This window comes from Diceros bicornis, chromosome 37 (genome assembly GCF_020826845.1).
Source record: "Diceros bicornis minor isolate mBicDic1 chromosome 37, mDicBic1.mat.cur, whole genome shotgun sequence".
In the NCBI taxonomy this organism is placed as follows: domain Eukaryota; kingdom Metazoa; phylum Chordata; class Mammalia; order Perissodactyla; family Rhinocerotidae; genus Diceros; species Diceros bicornis.
Window position 1 is genome coordinate 22,800,515 of NC_080776.1, and position 21,348 is coordinate 22,821,862.

A 21,348-nucleotide genomic window follows, 5' to 3' on the forward strand; every position below is an offset into this window, starting at 1 on the left:
CCTGACAACCACACCCCGCCCCTGGCCTCCGGCGTGAAGGGCTGGGCCCCGGCCCCTGCCTCCTGGTGGGTGGGGCCACAGCTAGGCCACGCCCCCTACACTGGTGCCTCGCCTCCTGATAACCACACCCCGCCCCCCGCCTCCCGGCAGCAACGGCTGGGCCTCGCCCCTGTCTCCGGGCGGCGGCGGCTCGGCCACGCCCCCTACGCGTTTGCCCCGCCCCTGTCCGCCCTGCCTCCCGAAGGACTAGGCTCGGTCCCGCCTCCTCCCCGTACCCCTTTCCCGCCTCCCGAGTGGCCTCACTCAGGCTCCGCCCCCGCCACCAGAAGCCCCGCCCCGATACTCCGTCCGGGCGCGAAGACCACCCCTCCGCCTGCCGCCCCGCCCCCAAGGCCCCGCCCCGGCGCGGAGACCACCCTCCCTCCGCCGGCGCCCTGGTCCCCGCCTCGAGCGCCCCGCCCCCGCCCCCACGGTCCCGCCCGGCGCGGGGACCACCCTCCGCCGGAGGAGGCGGGGGCTGAGCGCTCCGGGCACTCTTGGCGGTCCCGGCGCCTCGCCGCCGCCGCGCGGTGATTCCGGCGGAGCCGCGCGCGCCCCGCCGGCGAGCTCCCAGACCGCGAGGAGAGCCGCAGGAGCCCGCGGACGCAATGCGAGCCAGGTAGGCAGGCGGCGCGCCGGCCGCCCCCCGGGCGCTCCAGCCCCGCGCCCGGCCTCGCTCCCCCGGCGCCTGCCCAGGCCCCACGGGTTTGCGCACCTCGCGGGCGCCGATCGTTCTCCGCCGCCTGAGTTCGGGGCTCCGAGGGTCCGGGCGCGGCCGGCGCGGGGCTGGTTCGGGAAGCCTCGCGCGCACCTCGCCGCTCCCCCGGCGCCCCGGTCCCCCGGCGCGGGCGGCGGGCGGGGATTCCGGCGCCGAGCCGCACTAGGAGCCTTTGCGTGCGCTCGGCAGATCCCCCTTCCCCAGCCCTGGCGCTTCCCGGGGGCAGCCCTGCGGGGTGGCCCTCTTCGGCGACCGGACGCGTCCTCGGGGCGCGAATCGGGGCGCGCTCGGCTCGCGGGGCCGTGGGGCACCCCGAGGGCTGGAGGGGCCGGGGCGCCCCCTCGCGCGGGTCTGGGGAGAAGGGAAGGGCTCGCGGTCCCGGGTTAAACTTGGTGACAATGTGTATTTCAACTTCGGAGACCCCTCGTTTTAGGGTGGAAATGAAAACCCCGGTTTCTGGCGTGGCTGTCCGGTGACCGAGCAGCCGGGAGCTGACAACGCCGGCGGCCCGCGGGTGAGGACGGCTGGGAGAGAGGCACGTTGTTCTCTAAGTCATGTTCCCCGGGAAGCCCGCTCCGCGGCGCGGACTGGGGATCTATTAGGATCCCAGCCTTGGAGCCCGGGCGGCTTCCAGCCGCGGCCGGCGCTGGCCCTTCCCCGGGATGTTGAGCAGCGGGAGAGCGGCCGGGCTCTACGTGCGGAGAGGGTGGTGGAGCCTCACGGATAAATGAGATTTAAAAAGGGAACACTGGGCTGGGTTTTATTCGTGCTTCTTCTTTCCAAGTTAGTGCGGCAGAATGGTGCTATGTGCTGTATCAGTAGAGATAAGTTCGCATAACTTTTGTTCTGATCACAAAATGCTCTGGGTAGAAACGTGGACATAAAGGGAAATATAAACAGTAAAACAGAAACGGTTCCCGATCCCGCAGTTCCTGCCGGCCTTTGATGTTTACGTTCTTGAGGTCACACGCTTGCAGATTTAATCGCTGTTGGAACTGGAACCTCTCTTGCCTAAATCAAAATCATCCCTTCATGCAGCCCTCCCCTCCTCACCCTTCTAAATGCGATGGTCTCGGAGCACCAGAGTTTGGGTTTATTGGCCTGACTCCCTTCTCAGCTGGCCTGAGTCCCCTTTCCAGACCTCTGTAGGCCTAAGATGGAGATAGGAGAGGATAGTCAGCTTAGAACACCGGCTCTGACTGGATTGGCCTGGTGCCTCTCCACCGTCCTTTGTGGTTTTGGTTCCTTGCCTTGTAAAAATGAAGGTAATGATTCTCAATCTGCTTCTCAGGCCACCATAAAAATTAATGGGTGGTTTGCAAAGCGTTTTGACATCCTTGGATGGACAGCGGCTGTACTTTAAGGGGCTAGGGAGCATTCTGCTGTTCTACATTTCTGTCGTCATCAGATAAAACAGTCTGCCTCCCACCTGGCCATCCTGATCACGAAACAGATTCCAGGAATGTCTGATGGAGCCTGGAGAATATTCCTGGTTCCTGCTCGTTGTAGTCTGTCCAGGCTAAATCCCTCAGAAAATGGGGGGCTTGGAAGGAGACAGCACTCCCAAATCCACCTCCTCCCTCTGCTTTCTGCATGTGGGCGGATGTGGAGAGGGTAAGGGGGCATTGATGTTAAGATGCCCCAGGCCCCAAGTTGCACAGGCCTGATGCTTGTCCATCTGTGGAATGCCAAGGCCACGCTGATCCGAGAGGGAACAGTTAGTTCTGGGAGAGAGACTCAGAAAGTGAACAAACCTGGCTTCCTAGGAATTTGTGTATGGCTCACTTGTTTACTAAATGAACAATGAATCTGCGGCGCCTGAGAAGCTTCTGTGAGCTTTGATTTTTTTACTCTTGTCCCAAGACTCAGGCACCACTTTGTGGCCTTTTAAAACAATTAGTCTGGATTCCCTATTTGTTAATTTCGGGTACAGGGGAAAAGCTGGAGTGGGGAGAGGTGTCCCACAGGGTTGCCTTTTGTTCTCCTCGCAAAGAAACGGTGATGAAAGATCCAGGTCTCTTGGGCTCCACTTTGTCATTTGATAGTTTCGTTTTTTTTGTATTGTCACTCCCACCAGCACTTTGATCTGCCCAAGGTCTAGGAGCTGATCACAGCCCAGACACGGAGGTTTCTGGAAGGATCCAGAAAGTGGGCTGGGCAAGTTGCTGATGAGTGACCTTAACCGGGCTCATTGTCTGTTAATAGGCTCTTCATTTTTCGCTGTAGGGAGGATGGGGGCATCTTCCTGAATGTCCCCCTTTGCTGTTTGCTAACTTGATTTCTGGTTATGGGCAGCCTAGAATTGTTTTCCTGCAGGCTGCTTGAACAGACTTCTTTCTTATTCTAATGTTGGTTTCTAGTCTGATAATAAGATACGCTACTGGTGAGGTGATTGGGGTTTACGCCCTTGGGTCCTGGGAGTCCGCTCCTGTGTTTAAATTCTTGGATCCGGGCCAGTTAAGTGTGGGAGGTGTGTACTCCCTCTTCTTCCTGGGGAGGAGGCCGCCTGGCTTCCATCGGCTTCTGAGGGGAGCCCTTGACCCAAACCACTGAGCCACCGAGTTCAGCCCTTGCTGACCTCATCCTTGGCTCCAGGCAGACCTCTGTGGCTCCCTGTTTGAGGTACCAGCCTTGTTTTGACTGAGTAGAAGCTGCCATTTAGCAAGTGGGCCTCGGGCCAGCCACGTGGGTTTCCCTTCGTTTGTTATTTTCCAATTTGACACCTGGATTGGGTCGTGTTGCGATTTTTCTTCTGAGAATTGGAGTCAGGCCCCTTAGATATTTTATTTCCTAAGGCCCTGGAGATGGTCGCTAGCTAGGACTTCTTTGTCCCGAGGTCGCTGCTTGACAACCAGGGATTGGGAAAGGTCACCAGCAGCTAAACAGACTTCACAGGAGTGCACTGACTGGCTCTGCTGCTGCCTGGGAGGGGAACCTGGGGCCATCCAGAGGGTAGCTCAGCTTCTAGAGCTGGGTCTCCTGGCTGCCCCGCTGTTTGCACAATAGAAGCCCCTCATTCTGCCATCACGCTCCGGAGGAGTGACAGGAAGATAATTCACCAGGCCCCCAAATACCCAGGGAACCAGCTGCTTATCCAGGATCTTTGGGGAGCCTGAGCCTGCTTCTCCGCGGGCCCTGAGGGCATCCGTGTGTTACGGAACAGCCCCTGATGCCCTCAGGACAGCGGCTTAGGGGAAAGGATGTCAATATTCAGCCTTTAGAAGGCAAGGAAATGCAGAAGGTGTCTCAGAAAGAAAGGGTGTGTGTGTGGTGTGTTTCAAGGAGGGAAGGGTGAAATCACAGCCTCCCGGCTGCCGTGTGAACAGATACCTTCCTGAACCACCAATAAGCGGATGTGGATTTGAAGGAGTAGAATGGTGTACTGAGTTCACGTAATTTACACAGACATTTGGGGTGTTTTCAGGGGTAGAAATAGGTATCACTTACTGAGGGCTTACAATGTACCAGGCCCTGTATGCACACTTTAAAATCCTCACAAACACTGAGAATGTAAGTAGCTCACCCATCGTAATAGTCCGGTGGGCACTTGGGCTGGGATTTGAACCTGGATCTGCCGGAGCCCAGGGCTCTTAATCGCACCTGGTGTGCTAAAATCACAGAAACAAACGGCTCTCAGTCACGCTTTGGTAGCATTAAGACACAGGCATGAAAATAGCAGAGTCCCTGCCTCCCTTGCACAATTATAAAGAAGCTTATGCTCTGAAGGTGATGAAATCTTTAAAACCTGTGAAATCTTTTCAGCCTAAATGGGGAAGGCAGCCAGTTTGCACCTCTGTTCCTGGGGACCAGTGCCCTCGCTGTGTCTGTGGGGGAAAGCTTGATTTATTTGAAAGATTGCGATTTTGAAGTTGAGATAACTCAGGATCGGCTCTTAAGTTTGTCCTTGTGCCGTGAAAAGAGAGTATTCTGGGCAGATGAGGTCACTGAAATAAGATTAAGGTTATGGGAAGGTTGTTAAGTAAATGTAAGATAAGGATTCCACCTTCCACTTTACAATCAAATAAATGACGTACTAATGAGATTATTCTTATCTGCTCCATAAAGGCTTGTCTCCGGGGTGCTCTCTTGACTGATGCCTGTTAGCCCAAGCCTTCTGAACAAATTGAAAAAAATCCTTTCTGTGAAAGGATTTTGCTATTTCAAATTCTTTTTAAATCGTCCTCTCCTCTCTCCCTCTTCCCCCTCCCCCAGTCTGCATAACTGAAGAAAACCCTGCCCCATTCTTAGGAACATGGAAGCCTACTGAAGTCTGTGGGCCTGAAAGGAGCACACACCTTCCTTTCCTGACTTCTCCAGTGTACGAGGCCCTTGAGCCTGCAGTGTGCTGATAAACCTGCGCTCTGAGGGAAAAACCCAAAAAGCCTCTATTGTAGCGTCTGCCAATTACCGGGGTGTCTATATTCCCACCATGGCTGGCTTCGAGTGACCGGTGTTGGGGCTGGCAATGGTATCAAATATTTTAAAATCTGTGTGAGCCAATAAGAACTGCTCCAGGTCACCTTTTTATTTATTTATTTAGTGTGTGTGTGTGTGTATGTGTGGTGTGTCAGTGCGCACCGGGGATCCAAACCCAGGCCGCCAGCAGTGAAGCCCGCGCACTTAACCACTAGGCCACGGGGCCGGCCCCCTCCAGGTCACCTTTGATTGCACTGAGCCTGCCGGCCCAGCCCCCTTATGCAATGGATGAAGTGGTGGCCTGGCCTCTGCTTGGACCACGTGTGCCTAGGAGCTGTGCCGAGAGAGGATTTGGATGTCATTGAGTAGCCTAATTTGGCCAGCAAGAGTAGAGTGCTTCAGAACTCAGACTCCACATTAAAATCACCTGGGAGATTAAAACAAAATAAACCTTGCAGGCCTATTCCCCAGTGGAGTCAGAGTCTCTGAGAGTAGGGCCCAGACATAGGTAGTTTTCAAAAACTCTCCGGTGGAATCCCCATTCTAACGTGTATCCAGGGTTGAACTCTGCTGATGGAGGGAATTAGTGTAAGAAGACAGTTGGAGAGAGAGTTTGGGACTAGGCATGGCAGACCCTGTATTTGAGGCCAAGGAGTTGGAACTTTGCTTTGTGGGGCCAGGGAGAGTTTTTTAGCAGAGTGAGAGGAAGGGTCAGGTTCTTGGAAAAGGCAGGCAGAGGCCCAGATCTCCCCAGCTGTCAAGTGTCAGTCTTATTCCAGTGGTCCCTTCCCGCCGTGGGTGGTGGTCGATACACTTGTTCTGCCTTGGTTGTGTCCGCTGGTCTAGAACGGAGAAGTATCTTCATGGACCAAGGGGTGAGGATGAAGCTGGGAGATGGCTCCTCGGGTGGGTCTGGCATGCTGATCTCGGCTGTTACAGCTGGCAACTAGAGGAGCTTCCTGGGACCACCCAAGTGAAGAAAGGAGAAACTTACAAAGAAAGGGCTTGTAAGAGTCTGAGCTTGGTTGCACAGTAAGCTGATTGTTTTTTCTCTATCATAATTAGCAGTAAAATTATTTTAAAACGTGAGAGCTTCCTTGGGGAGGCAGCAAGCACGTGGGAAGTGAGTGTCACGGAACTGCTGAGCCAGTCCTGTTGGCAGGTCTGGGACTGGGAAGAGGCACGCCAGGCCCCTGGGGTGCAGGAGTTAAGGAGGCGTCGCTGTGGGCCTTGTGCACGTGCCGGGGCTGCCCTGCAGGTCAGAGAAGGACTGTGTGAGGGAGGGGAGACTTGGGGCTTGTTTCCTTAGAGTTGAACCCATGAGCGTGGCAGAGCTCACCGGAGACTTGAGTGTGAACACTGGGGCTTGGGAGCACGCTTCTGGGCCACCCCATGAAGATGGGGCTGGAAGGCCAAGGGGGGGAGTGAAGAAGCAGCTGGAGGTGAGAGGATGTGTCTGTGTGCGTCCTGAAGCCAAGGGGGAGGAGGTGGGGGTGTGGGGGAAAGGGGTTGGGAGCCTGATGCAAACAGGATAATTCTGGGTAATGAATGATCAGAGCAGTAAGAACAGGAAGACTTGTTAAAACAGTGTGATTGTGGTAGTGGGAAAGCTTCTAGAAAACAGAACACGGAGCATAGGCCACTGAGAAAGAAGAATGTTAATGATAAAAGAAATAAGACTGTCATTTGAGAGTGTCAAGACCGCAGGGACCCAGGGTTGGGTCGGAGGGGCTGGAATGCTGGGGGCCGGGGAGGCCTGGTGGGGGCTGACATGGAGTGAGCAGTGAGGGAGCGTCCAGTGAGTGGGTGAGTGGCCCCAGGCACCGTGAGGGAAAAGTTAGGTGTGAATGATGGTCTTCGGGAGCAACTGGTTAAAAGACTTCCCCAAGTGCCTTTCCAGGTTGGACACACGCAGCTTGCTTTCAGCAGCCTTTGTGGGGGCATGGCTGGGTCCTCATGTGTCCCTAAGACCCAGTTCTCTAAGGCTCCCTTCTTAGAAACTTCCCCTGACTCCCCAAGGTCAGGAGCTGACCAGTGCTTCCTTACAAGCCTGTGTCCACCTAGGCAGGATGCTGCTGGGCGTCAAGGTTGCATTGTGTTTCTCTCTGCATCCTCAGTGCACAGACAACATGTCCCATGAGTGAAGGAACGGGCAGGTGGAGAGACAGGCTGGCCAAGGTGAAACTTGGGGTGGCAACTTACATATAACCACAGCAACAGTGCTAATGTTCTCTTCTTAGACATCTTAACAGTTTAAACCTTAGAATGTATGGCGGAAGTCATTTCTGGCTTTAAGAATTCTATCCTATGAATAATAATCAGCTTACTTAGAAATGCCGTCAAGTGGCTGTCCCAGCTTTTGGGACATTTAATTTGTCATTCAGCGAGGCTTACTCTGCCTTGTTTACCCATTTTACACCCTTGCCTTTTTTGAAAGGATTTGAATTTTTAATAGGTTTCAAATACAAAGAAGTAAGTGGGATATCCCAAAAGTGCGTGGACATTTAAACATTTTTAAATTACTCTTAGAATCGCACGTGTCCCGTGCATAAATAGATAATAAAGGTACTGTGTTCAAATGTAACTGGAAATAATAATTGAAGCTGATGTAATACATATAAATAATTCACGTAATGTGCTGGACCCAGGGCGTGTGATCAGAGCAGCTCAGTAGATGGTGTTGAGGCTAGTGATGGTAGGAAAAACACAGGCGTCTGCAATGGTCTAGTCTCGCTTTTCTTCCTCATTATCCTTGCCCCAAATATCTCCTTGCAGAAGTTACAGTTTTTTCCCCCGCCTCGTGGTTTCAGAAATCGGTGTCTTAAGATGTTTACAAGAGGAAAGCTCTGTTCTGGTTTTGTACTGGTTGGTGGCCCTTGGATATTTCACGATAGTGCTGGACTGGGAAACCCAGATTTTGAATTTTGGTCCCATTTCAAGCCCATGTCAGAGGGTGCCGACTCTGGGTGCATCACAGGGGATCTGTCGCTGGCTGGCCATCAAAAATGAATTCCCTGGAGTCTACTTGGTACACATTCTTTGCTTATATTTTATAAGAACCACCTGTGATTTCAGGACTGTTCAGTTAGGGGAAAGTATATGTTCACAGAGACAGATCCGGGGGTCTGTTTAGTTAAGAACCTTCTCAGCTCCAGAATCAGGGCTGCGGTTGACGCAGCTGAGAAATGGGCTTCCAGGAGTTCATTTTCTTGAGGTGGGAACCGGGGGTTTGTCAGTCTCTTCATTAATATTTTATTTTTAAATATTTTTAGAGCCTGAGAAATCCAGGTATCAGGTAATTTGACATTTAGATGCTAATCTCTCAGAACTATAGTTACTATTTTGGGACACACACACACATACACAAAATACTCATATCACCTCTTAACATAGGGATTTTTCTGTGGTTTCACGTATTTATTGGGTCTTTCCTCTGTGTCAGGCAGGCGCTGTGTCTCAGTCTCCGGTAAGTGGCTCTTTCTTCGCCATCAATCAAATATGAAACAGCCCGATTTGCCCAAGTGAAAGTCATCATATGTGATTCAAGGAAAATCCTCTTTAAGAATTAAATGACTAACCATCCGTCATGTTCTGGTAACATTGGTTTTTGTACCCAGGCCCTTGTCGGGGAACAGAAACAGCTGAAATTGTTTGCACAGGCTGAATACAAGAAGTTCCTTTTCTTCAGTGGCATCGCCAGTGGCTCTTCCTGGGGACCTGTTTGATTTACTTCAGGTGACATCACAGCCTTCTCGAGCCCACACACCTATCTGTGCTTGAATCTTTGGCTTCTGTTTACTTCCGGTTTGACCTGGGGCGAGTTTCTGGGCCTCTCTGAGTCTCCGCTGTCTTATCTCTGAGGTGATGGACTGGGAGATTTGAACTGGCAGATGTGGATTTTTCTGCATCCTCCCCTTGCCTTGCACTTCGAGCTGCTTATCTATCCCAGGAAGTTCTTTATGACAGTGGCCTCTTTTGAGTCTTGTTTGCACTGTAGATTATTCTTAAATATTGAGTAAATAGAGATTTTTTTGTGATGTTTCTTCATCTGAATTAAACAGGAGTGCAGGGGTTTGATATTTTTAGGTGCTCAGTTTGACCTTTAAAAAATGTACAGGTGTGAGAGGCTGGCCGGGTGGCACAAGCTGTTAAGTGCACCCGCTCCGCTGTGGTGGCCCGGGGTTCGCCAGTTCGGATCCCAGGCGCGCACCGACGCACCGCTTGGCAAGCCATGCTGTAGTGGCATCCCATATTAAGTGGAGGAAGATGGGCACAGATGTTAGCCCAGGGCCAGTCTTCCTCAGCAAAAAGAGGAGGATTGGCAGGTGTTAGCTCAGGGCCGATCTTCCTCACAAAAAAAAAAAGTGTACAGGTGTGGACTAGCCACATGATGCATTGTAAGTGTCTGAATGAGGATTAGGACCCCCGGTTCTTGCCCATTTCCTCAAATTCCTGGAAGCAGGAGGAGATGTGTGGGATGAAGTCGGCAAGTTTTGCCTCAGTCCGAGACCTGGGATCGAATGTGGCTCTGGCTGGACCCTCTGCCCCTCGGTTTGCAGGAAGCCTGAGCTGCCCTGACTACCTTAGGGGGTGGGGGAGGGAAGTGAGAAGTATCTTATGTTCAGGATAAGTACCTTCCAGATAAATGAATTGTTTGGAGAGGAGTTTCTCGTGAGTTTTTTTTCTTCTTCTTTTCTTTTAAAAACCTTTCCACTTAATGTTTTTTTTAATTACGCAAGTAATTACATGTTCATTTTAGAAACTTTAGAAAATGCAAAAGGAGAATGAAGTTCGCATCAGTGGAACTCTGCCACCCACAACATTCTGGACGTTTTTGTGCGAGTCTTTCAGATATTTTCACACGTAAATCTAGACCCTTCCAAACAAAGCAGGCTGGTACAGTGGGGACTTGTTTCCTTCACTGTGTACCTGGCACGTAGTAATTCTTCAATAAGTGTTTGTTGAATGAATACTGTGCTTTTATTTATTTTTTTTTTTTATTTTTTATTTTTTTCCCCAAAGCCCCAGTAGATAGTTGTATGTCATAGCTGCACGTCCTTCTAGTTGCCGTATGTGGGATGCGGCCTCAGCATGGCCGGACAAGTGGTGCCTCGGTGCGTGCCCGGGATCCGAAGCCGGGCTGCCAGCAGCGGAGTGTGCCCACTTAACCACTAAGCCACGGGGCCGGCCCGTGAATACTATGCTTTTAAAAAACTACTTTTTGTCTAAAATTGTTGACATATTGTCAGATCAATAAGTACAGATTTGCATCCTCAATTTCACTGTCAGACTTGTATGAAGATGTGTCCTATTTATTTAATAACAAGTCTTTATTCATAGTTTCCAGTTACTTTGAAATTATAGACAGCACTACAGTGAACATCTTGATACACACATCTTCCAATCCATATAAGTTTCTCTGTCGAATGAATTTTTTACTTTTATTGTGCTTAAAATCTGTAAAGAACTTCTAATTATATTAATTGCTGAGTGAATGTGTGATTGATACTCAGAAAAGCACCTCCAACGGGAGTGACATTCGGGAGAGTTTCTCCATCTCTTCTATAAAACTTAGTGAACTTTGAGACAGTCTTAGACTTGCCGGCACCCCTTTTGGGGGAATTGATTTTTGATTGTCTGAATCCTAATGCGCTCTGCATGGTGAGCTTTTGGGGTGGGGGTGTAAGTGCACACCTCAATTTTAGGATGCACACATTCATGCCCGTTTCAGAAGCGTTAACATTGGGGGAAACCGTGAGTCTTAGAACCCAGGTGATATTTCTGTTGAGCCTTTGGGGCCCAGTCCCAACTAGAGAGGGACGAGAGATGTTTCCACGCATTCAGTTTCAAGAACTATCATTGCATGCTCCCCGGTTGCAAGCTCCCCAGGGTCGTGTCATGGGCGTCAAGAGTGATTCGCAGGGCTGTGTCTCTCGATCAGCCGTGACGAGATGGACTGCAGTTTGATGTGGCACACGGTAATGGCACAGACTTGATTTTCGGGACCTCTGGGTTCATTAGGGGGAGAAAGTGCTTAATACCTTCCACTGATGGTGAGGCTGTAATTTTGGTTTCTAACTGCGGTCTGGTGTCACAGGACTTCTTCATTCTGGCAAGAGAGGAACGCTAAATTATGGGCAGAGTATTTTTTGGCCTGTCTCCTGAGCGTGGTTTTGCATAGAGGCCAGGCCGCCTCATCTGGCCTTGGCACCCGCAGTATCCGTGAGTCATCGTCCCCCTGTTGTAACGTGAGGCAGCACTTTGGGGGCTGCGGGGAAGGCAGGAGGACGGCGAGTTCGCTCTGGTTATTTGTCCTGGGTGTCAGGTATGCCTCACAGTTTGGGGTGCGGGGAGCCCCTCTATTGGGTCTGAAGGCCGAGCCCTTTTATAACTGTCTGGGACGTCGTCCTGGCCCTCTTCCCCTCCTTGTTAGCTCTGGCTTGACTCTAATTCATTCATTCCTTCACTCATGATGAACCTGCTGTGTGCCAGGCAGGGGGGATGGAGAGACCATCGGAGACGGCCTCTGTGTAGGGAATCGGCCACCAGTGTACAAAGAGAAGAGGTCAGGGTTCATGGGATGTTCTGGAGGGTCAGGACAGGATCCCCAAAGAAGCCTCACTAAGTGGGGGGACTGGAAGGAATTGGGTGGACCCCACAGGGGGTTTAGGGGGCGGTAGGTGGTTAGGTGAATGCAAGGAACCAAAGGAAGTGAGAGCTTTCTGGAAGCCCGTGGGGGAGATGCCAGAGGCAGGTGGCTGGATCCGAAGGTCTTTCTGGGCTTCAGTCAGGTTTGAGCTTTTGTCTCAGGGCGCTGGAAAGACTTGATTAAATGCGTGAGCAGGACTTAAAAGGGGCCAGGGAGGTGACCCACCACACCTCGTCACCCTGGAGCCCCTCCTCACTGCCCTGACACCCCCTGCAGCCTCGGGGGGTTCCTCACCTTGGACTCCCGTGACCCACAGGTGGTGCTTCTCCCTCCTGGCATTTTGTGAGAGTCTTGTAAAGTCATCTGATTACATGAACACTCTGTACAGTTTTAAGAGTTACCTCTGTTTTGGAAACTAAGCTGACTATCAGATTTATTAAGGGTGTCACAGCATTTTTATATTCTAGGAAGGAAAAGGTATTGAAGAAGCAGAGATTTTCCAGTTAAAACATTGGCCTGCGATAGATCCGGCGGCTCTCCTGGTCAGTTGAGTCCCTGACCATCTCTGAATGTGGCTGTCCCCCCAGGCCACCACTCGTGGGACAGCAGGCAGATGACTCCTGGCTTGGTTCCGAAACTCCGCTGGGCAGTTCTTCCCCTCCGACAGCCCCCTCCTCGGCCCCACCTGAGCCGCTGGGAAGTCGAGGCTTTGCGGGCTGTCCGGTGGATTTCTGGGTTTAACCCACATTAACCTGGCTAATCCCGTTTCTGCTTCTGGGGGAGCTTCAATACAACCTTCTGCTGCGGCCAGACCGCCAGCTGTCCTCAACGTGCTCGCAGTAAAACCATTACTTCTCCAAGGTTAAAAGGACATAGCTAAAAGCTGGAAAAGGACTTCATAAACACGGCTTTTTGTCATCAGTGGAATTGTCAAGAAATCGGCTGCTTGCTAAATTGGGAGTCTGATTGTTATTCTGGGGAGAAGTGGGGTTATTTAGATGTGCAGGAAAAGGGAGAGACTAGCTGTGGTTCCTGTGTGGATCTATGGTTGTATAGCCATAACAGGTGAGTGAGCCTTTTAGGACAAAAGGCTGGTTTATGGCTTATCAGATGATGGTAAATTAAGCATTATGGGAAAAACTTGAGCATGTGTGACTTTGAATATGTCAGGTTGTGTGTGATTGTCCTTTGCCTTCAGATTTTACTTCTGGGAATCGCAAATAGGCAGGTCTGTAGAGCTTGCAAGCAGGGCTGGAAGGAGGTGTGCAGAAATGAGAGTCATCCGGGCGTGGAAATTGGTGGGCAAGGTTTGGGATGGTCATCTCCTGCCCACCTCAATCCCCTCCGTTGTCTTTAACAAAACAAAGTAAACTGTAAACCTAGTGAGTTGAGAGGAAAGAGGAGAAAGAGAAGTGGTAGCTAGTATTTGTTAAGCACCTACAGGCAGTCACTATACTAGGTCCTGTCACTTATTTGACCCTCAGGAAAACCCAGTGGGGTAAGTGGCATTGCTCACCTCTCACCTATGATGAACTTGAAGCCAAGAGGATAATTAACGTGTCCGTGGAGACAGCAAGTATCTGTAAACGCCAGGGAGTAAGCTGTTTCTTGTGGTGCTCATGCCTGGATATTAACTGAGGGAGTTATTGACCCAAAAACTTGAGTACCAGGCTTCCACATGCACCAGTACCATTGTGGACATGTAGACTATTGGAGTGAAAGAGTTAAGATTGAAAATGACAGAAAACCAGATGTTTCACTGAAGGGCATCTGTCCATGAGCGTTTCCCCCATCAGTACTACCACCGAGGAACTTAGCTTTGCCTACACGCTAGGCACCCTCCACTTCCCTCCCCCGTGAAGCATGTTCTCCACACCAGCATCCTGTTTTTAATTTTATACTGACTATTTATTTCAGATCCTACATTTGGGGATGTCTGTGCCTTTGACTGCCTTATCTTCCTTTGAATTATAAGGATACTCAGAAACTTCAGAAATACAGTCATTTTCATTCACGGCAAATAGTCCTGGTATCAAACTAATGTGAACTTTGCCTGTCTGGCAGAGAAAGTATAAACATGCTAGTTAATTAACCTAGTGTTATACCTGATAATGGAAGCATTAAAATATATAATCCTGATTTACTAACAAATCGTGGTTTTGTATTCCTTTTCTCCTTTGAGTCTTGCTGGGCGTTCTTGCACAGCACAGATATATTATGCTTATAATGATAGTAATAGTTAGGACGTCAGTAGCATTTGCTATGTGTCATCAAATGTCCTTGCACTTCACCTATAAACTCTTCATCGTTACAACTCATGAGCGGGGAGGGACTCCTGCCATCTCTGTGTAACAGACGAGGAAACTAAGCGCGCCAGAGGGGGAAGGGACTTACCTGAGCTGTGAGTGCAGAAGCCAGGATTTGAGTCCAGGCTGTCAGCCGGTACACTCTTGTGCCCCACCCTGGGTGCCAGGTCTCCCCCAGGGTAGGGAAATTCCGGGGCAAACGAGGTACTTACCGGAACCAGACCAGGGGGCAGCTTGGGGCTGTGCTGCGGGGAGGCAGGGAAGGTGAGGTCTCAGGTGAGAGATGAGGATGGGCAGGTGATAGCCAGGTGGGTAGTCAGAGGGAACAATTCCAGTCCACCAGCACGAGCTACGGCTTGAGGATAGGAGAGAGACCCTAATGCTGGGAGGGTGGGGAGCTGGGCAGGAGAGGGGTTCTCCATCTTCTCCCCCCACTGCGCCCTCACACTTGGCAGGCACACATGAGCCCTCATGTTGTGATGTGTGGCGCTGTGGCCACGTCCTCCCCTTGTCTCCATCAAAGCTGTCATTTGTCAAGATCTTCACCATGTCAGGCACCATGTGGGACACTCAATCGAGATAATCTAGAATCACGCATCCTCACGGCCCTGAGTGGTAGATAGTAGAGATAGTCTTAGAGATAAAACCTAAGAAGCCTGCCCTCAGATATCTCTGTTTTGTGGTGCTTTTCTCATTAGCCATTACATGTTCAACTTAGACTTAGCGCAGTGCAGGAAGCTCCCCGCCCCAGGCACCCGCCACCCGTGGTGAAGCCCAAGGGCCTTCCCTCCATCAGGTGTGGGCGGCCACTCTCAGGGCTACCTGGTCCTCCATGACCTGTCTGCCTGCAGCTGATGGAATGAATGATGGGCGGGGACCCTCTGGCCTGTAGTCCACCCGGACACCTGGGAGGCAGGTTAGCTTGGTGATAATGGTGATGACTGATGGAACGTTCCAGAATTTGCCTCTTTGGACATTTGAACTGAGAGGGAATATTTGAAAGTAACAACTTCAGTAGAAGCATGGAGGATGGGGTAGAGCTGTGTTTCTGGAACGGGAGAGTCACCTGATGAGTGCCTAGAGTCAGAGGGACCTCTGCGTGTTCTTCTAAGGACCTTTGCACGAGTCCTTCTGTATGTTCTTTCTAAGGAGTCTCTAGTTTTTATTTTAATGTCGTCTTTAACCCAAGAGTTATTTTTTTAAGTATTTAATTTTTTTCCTTTTCTATTTTCCCTCTTTCCTTCCTTTTATTTTCTAGTTAACTTCTGGTATTATTGCACTGGGGCCAGGTGGGTTCTGTGCAGTTTTCTACTTTGGCGAGTTTATTGAGTTTTCTAGAACGCTCCCAGTGTTGGTGAGGGTCCCTCGGATACTGGCACAGCAGTTGCGTTTTCTCCAGGACATGGAGTTTGATGTAGATCAGTTCAGTTAAGCTCACTGATGATGCTATGTTTCGTGTCGTGTGCTGTGTGTTCTGTTTCTGTCGGATTCGAGATCAGGGCTTCTGTTTCTCCACGTGAAGACAGTTTTGTCATTCTCTCTGGATCAACAGTTTTTTCTTCGTATATGTTAGTTGTTCTTTAAGTATGATAACTGGGTCTTGTTGCTTTACCATTTAAATCTAAAAAATCAATCAAAAAGTCCTGTTTTATGTGTATTCAGTGTTTCCGGCCCTGAATTTTAGTTTTTCTGATGCTCCTTTGTCATCCTTTCTGGGTCATTTTGTTCAGATTTATTTCAGGTAGTGTATAAGTGATTCTTTTCACTGGCTTACAGCCCCATTTTCCAGATTTTTCATATTTGGTGTGATAACACATCCTACTGGACTTAACGCGGCCCTCTATTTGAAGAGTTAGCTCTCAGGCCCTCTTGGTGAGCTCTCTCTTCCTGTGTGATTCGAAAGTTGCTGTAGTATACAAGTACTGCTGCTCTAGTCTACTTAGCTGGTACCTTTCAACTAAAAGAGAACATTTCGGCTACAATTACTTGATGAGTGACGAGCGTGAGTACCGTGTTAGTGCTCCTGCACTGCGCCTCCCGGCTTCCCAGCCGGGGTAACTGCCTGCATCGCTCTTCTAACCCGGATCCACAGGCACAGTTTCCACTGTGAAGTTTTAGTTGTGTGTTGTTGAATCTGCTGATCCTGTTACGTATTTTTTGTTGCATAGGATATCTAATTAGTGGGTTTTTTGCAGTATTGTGTGGTTTTGATTTCGTATGTTTAGTGTCTCGATCTGGGGGTGACTCTGGGGTGCGGTGAGAATCTAGGGCCCATCCCCCACCCACGCTCAGAGCCCCCCTTCTCTGTATTTGGGAGGCTGGGTGTTCTTATGTGTGCTAGTAGGTTCCTGTGGGACCCACAGTCACGGGGCGCCCGTGTGTGCCGACTTCGTGTGAGTGGTGTGGCTCTGTGACCTGGCCTCTGTGTGGGAGGCCGACCCCGCCTTGTTCTTCCAGCTCAGTCATTCATTGATCCTCTCAGCAGACTCGTGCTGAGACCTTCAGTGGGCTGGACACGGTTCACCTGTGGCCTTTGCCCTTTTCCAAGAACTGAAAATGCGATCTGATCGTGTTTCTTCCTGATTATGTTTTTTCCTGGCCTGCAAGCATACGAGGCTTTCCTGGTTCCACTGAATAAGCCCAAACTTTTCAGCATGACACATGGGGTCTGGCAGGCTGGCCTTGGAGCATTTTTTCTCCAGCCTGCCCGTTCCCTGCATCCTCCAGGACATGCCTAAGATGCCATCCACGATAGTCCCCCTGCGTGATGTTGTTTGCATTCCTGGGCCTTCCTCCTGCTGCCTCCTGTCTGGTGGGACCCTCCTTCTCAGGCCTTAAGGCTAAATGTTGCACACACACATGCACACACACACACACACACAAACACAGACTCACACACACACCCTGTAACCCCTAACGTCTTATGTTTTAGTTTCAGCTGCATTGGTCACAATTCAAAACAGTTGCAAGCATTGGTACCCAGGACTGGCCCGGCCGGCATCCTCACTTTGCTCCCGAACTTGAGGGAAGTCTTGGTGTATCTCTAAACCTCGGCAGGGCATCTCCTCATTCTCCCTGCATCAGAATCACAGGTGAGAGTCACAAATAGGTCCCTCCCCTAGAGAGTCAGTTGGCCAGAGGCTGGGGCACCGGCACCCCTAATTTCAAAAGCGTCCTAGGTGACTCTGCCCAGCCGAGACTGAAATTCCCCAGCTTAGAATGACCCCATTGGAATGCGTGTCTTGAATGGTATCATTCCTGAGATGATGGTTTTTCTAAACTTTTGGTGCTTAAAATCTTTTATGAGAATAGTAAGTGCTTTTGTAAGAATTCCAAGTACTACAGACACGTAGAAAGTGAAAAGTGACTCGCTCTTCTCCCACTGGGGCAGCCTGTCTCTCCGGCTCTGAGCTTTCCTCTGGGAAGCTGGCCTTGACCCCTCGGTCTCATTCCACTGGGTTGTGCTGGGTTCTTCTGCTGACTGGCATCACTCAGGTTTCCATGTCTATACTCCCACGAGTTTAGGTGTAGTTGCCTTTGTTCTTTATTCGCTTTGGGGATCAGAATCACTTTGCTTCATAAAGCAATTGGTGAGAGTTTTTTGGTTTTAGTTTTTCAAACCACTTTAGACCTGTCTTGTGGGATACCAGAACCAAATTGAAATTCAGGAGTTAGATGCACACGCCGTAGCCTGTGGCCGGACACAGATTTCTTCAGAAAGTACATGAAGAAAACAACATAAGCTACTGTATATGAGCTCCCTCTCTTTTTAAAAATTTTATTTATTTTCAATTGTGGTAAAAAACACACAAAATTTGCCATTTTAACAGTTTTTAAGCGTACAGTTCAGTAGTGTAAAGTATATTCACGTAGTTGTGCAACAGATCTCCAGAGCTTTTTCATCTTGCGAAACTGAAACTTACCCATGACACAACTCCCATATTCCCCCTCCCCGCAGCCCCTGGTAACCACCATTCTACTTTCTGTCTCTGTGAATCTGGCTACTCTGGGAACCTCATATAAGTGGAATCGTAGTCTTTGTCTTTTTGTGACTGGCTTATTTCACTTAGCAAAATGTCCTGAAGGTTCATTCATGTTGTAGCCTGTGTTAGAATTTCCTTCCTTTCAAGGCTGAACAATATTCCGTTGTATGGATACACCACATTTTCTCTATCTGGTCATCCATCCGTAGACATTGGGTTTGCACCTTTAAGCTATTGTGGATGATGCTCTGTGAACATGGATGTGCACATGTCTCTTGGAGACCCTGCTCTCCGTTCTTTTGGGTATATACCTAGAGCTGGGATTGTTGGATCATATGGTAGTTCTGTTTTTAATTTTTTGAGGAACCTCCACCCTGTCTTCCACAGCAATTGTGCCGTTTTGCATCCCCAGCAACAGTGCACAAGGGTTCCAGCGTCTACACATCCTCGCCGACGCGTGTTGTGTTCTGTTATTTTGATGGTATCCTGATGGGTATGAGGTGATAGCTGTCTCACTGTGGTTTTGATTTGTGTTTCCCTAATGGTTAGTGATGTTGAGCGTCTTTTCATGTGCTTATTGGCAGGCCTGCTCTTTCCAAACAGTATTTATTTACTTAGCTTTTCTATAAAGTGTTTTTGATGAGCCCTTCTCTTTCTTTCATAAGTATGAAAACTACTTGTGGCAAAAAGGAAGACTCCAGAGAATTGTTGAAGGCATCGTGAGTTTTCTCCCACTGCATGTTTGCTTGTGGAGCTTATTGCTGAAGAGACCGTTTAGAAGGAAGAGTTCCTTCCATGAAATTGGGAATAAGCGCTCCCCCTGGCGTGACTCCCAGAAAGCCATCCTCCCCCTTGCCAATTATTCAGAGTCGATATAGTTCAAGTGTGTTGTGGTGGATAACACATATAAAACACATACATCATTGTCGACTTGAAATCGGAGAATAGAAGCCGCCCAGTGACTGAAGATGGGCCATTGATTGTCTTTTCTGTTTGTTTATGATTAATCCGTGCTTATCACAGATTTAGAAAATACAGCCTATAGGAGAAATTCAAAGTCGTCTGACTACCTACAGCTCCATTGCTGTGAGATAAATCACATGGGCATTTTTTCAGAAATGGAGTCGTTCATACTTATTCTCGAATCCTGCATTTTCCCTCAGCAGTTGTGGGGAGTAGTATTCACCGGCCACGCTGAGGTCGCCTGTACACCGTCCGAGTGCTTAGCCGTCCTGGCGTGAGCTGGACTGCCGTGTTGTTCTGGAGGAGGTTAGGGTGACCCCCGCCTTGATTTAAAGCGATAGTTCACCCACTCCTGGGCACTCCCTGTTTTAACATTTCGCTCCCGATCTTGCTTGGAATTTTAGCAAGCATCTCCGGGCAAGATAAACAGCTTCACTCGGCAGAAGCAGTTCCAGTGCTCTGTCCCGAAATCAAGCCAGCAAGGAATTATTGACCGCCCATTACATGGCAGGCCCCCGTCTAAACGCGATTCCAGTTTCTAGGGGAGAAATGCATGCTATAGACCCTCTTGAACAGACAGTGAATGCTTCCTCTCATTTCCCCAGACCCCTTCTTCTCCATTTCTGAAGCCTGGGTTTTGGGGGGCTGCAGGTGGCACTGCCCACATGGAGTGTGAGCCCATCTCCAAGTGTTTTCCTGGGGCTAGTTTGATGGGTGTGGTTTAGAAAGTTCACCTGAACCTTCGAGAAGGAATGTCTTCACTTATCTCAGTGGGTCAGCTCCTCGCCAGCCTTGGGAAAGCTCACGTAGAGATTCATGAGAGTCATGAACTTGATCTCACTTGGCTGCCCGCTAAAAGCCTGTGTTGGTGGATTGCCCTGTGGACACACAGCTCTGGGCTAACAGTGATACCCTGAATCGCTAATGGGATGTGCTGGGCCTGCTTGGAGCCCGGGAGCATCTGGAATCAGTAGCGGGACTCATCCCTGAGGCCCCTGCCTTAGTGGTGGGGCCGGGTGCTCAGGGAGACTGGACACTCCGTTCCTGCACTCCACGGAGGAGCTTTCTTAGCTCAGAAAAAACAAGGGATTCATTGCTGGCACAGCATCTGTTTTCATCTCTCCTGTCCTCGGCCTGTCTTTTCCCTGGCTGGTGTTGGGGTGCGTTTGGGCCGATGGGTGGGAAGAGGGGAAGGAACTAGGTGGATCTGAGCCAGTCAGCGCACCCCACTGGGGGGATGCCGTTCATCTTCAGCCCCGGCAGGCCTGCCCGTCCATGACACGTGGCGGACTTGTAATGAGAGAACCATAAAACTTACCCTGACTGCGGGCGCGGGCAGAGTGCACCTGGCGCACATCTCAGGCCTGCCCAGCAAGCAGCTGCCTGGCGCTTCGTGGGGTGCGGGGACTGGAGGAGTGGTGGCTGGGGTGCAGTGGATCTCTGAACTGGTGTGGGGCGGGATTTGAACGTTCCTGGTGGAGTCTGGTAGCTTTGAGTTGGAGAGCTCCTTGGGAGATAAGGAGTTTGGTTTTAGTTGAGTTGTTAGCCCAAAACTGAATCCTTCCGGCCTCTGAGTGATGGCAGCACGGGCAGCAGTTCCATAGCGGGAGCTCAGCACTCAGTGGGTGCAAGGCCGTGCTGAGCGCTCTGCCCTTCCACTTTTTACTGGTGGAAAAACATCCCCAGGGAAGTTCAGCCACGTGCCAAGGTCACAGCAGCGGAACCTGAACCCAGACATCCGGCTGCACCCAAGCCTGGCGTCCTTACATCCAGCGCCTGAATTCCATGTGTGACGGCTTTCATCCACCCTTGCCTGGAGAACTCTCGCCTGATTCTAGAACCCTGCCTGTGAGGCGGCACTGTGAGCATCTTCATTTAGCATGTGGGGAGACTGAGGCACTGAGCAGTTCACCCAAGCTTTGAGGATCAAAAGTGGTTTCCTCTGGAAAAAAAAAAAAAGTGGTTTCATCTGGAGCATTCCATCACACCTCCCTCCCCCCAGCTGCTTCCCTGCTTCTCTTCCCCAGAGGAACCTAAAAGAGGATGTGGTTCCTTTCTGCTGCCTCATCCGCCTCATTCTGGGGTCTCCTCCAGCCCGGTGTTTCCAAGTCCCCCACATACGCCGATCTCTCCACACTGAATGATGACCCCGGAGCTCAGGGGTCTGTGGCTGAGTTGGGTGCCCAGGATACTGTGTCCTCTGTATGTGCCTGCATCTCCTAGGGTTAGGGGCTCGGCTCTTATCCAGTGACCTCTCCAAAGGATGCCCACAGG

The 21,348-nt window shown here is 50.5% G+C and overlaps 1 protein-coding gene across 2 annotated transcripts in view; it reads left to right on the top strand.

Moving 5' to 3' along the window:
* The first annotated feature begins 556 nt into the window (after positions 1 to 556).
* Positions 557 to 21,348, top strand: part of SH3BP4 (SH3 domain binding protein 4) — a 97,069-nt gene continuing 76,277 nt past the window's right edge. For both annotated transcript variants that reach the window (XM_058533262.1, XM_058533261.1), the window contains exon 1: positions 557 to 658. The gene's annotated coding sequence lies outside the window, so the exon portion shown is untranslated. The remainder of the gene's footprint in view (positions 659 to 21,348) is intronic.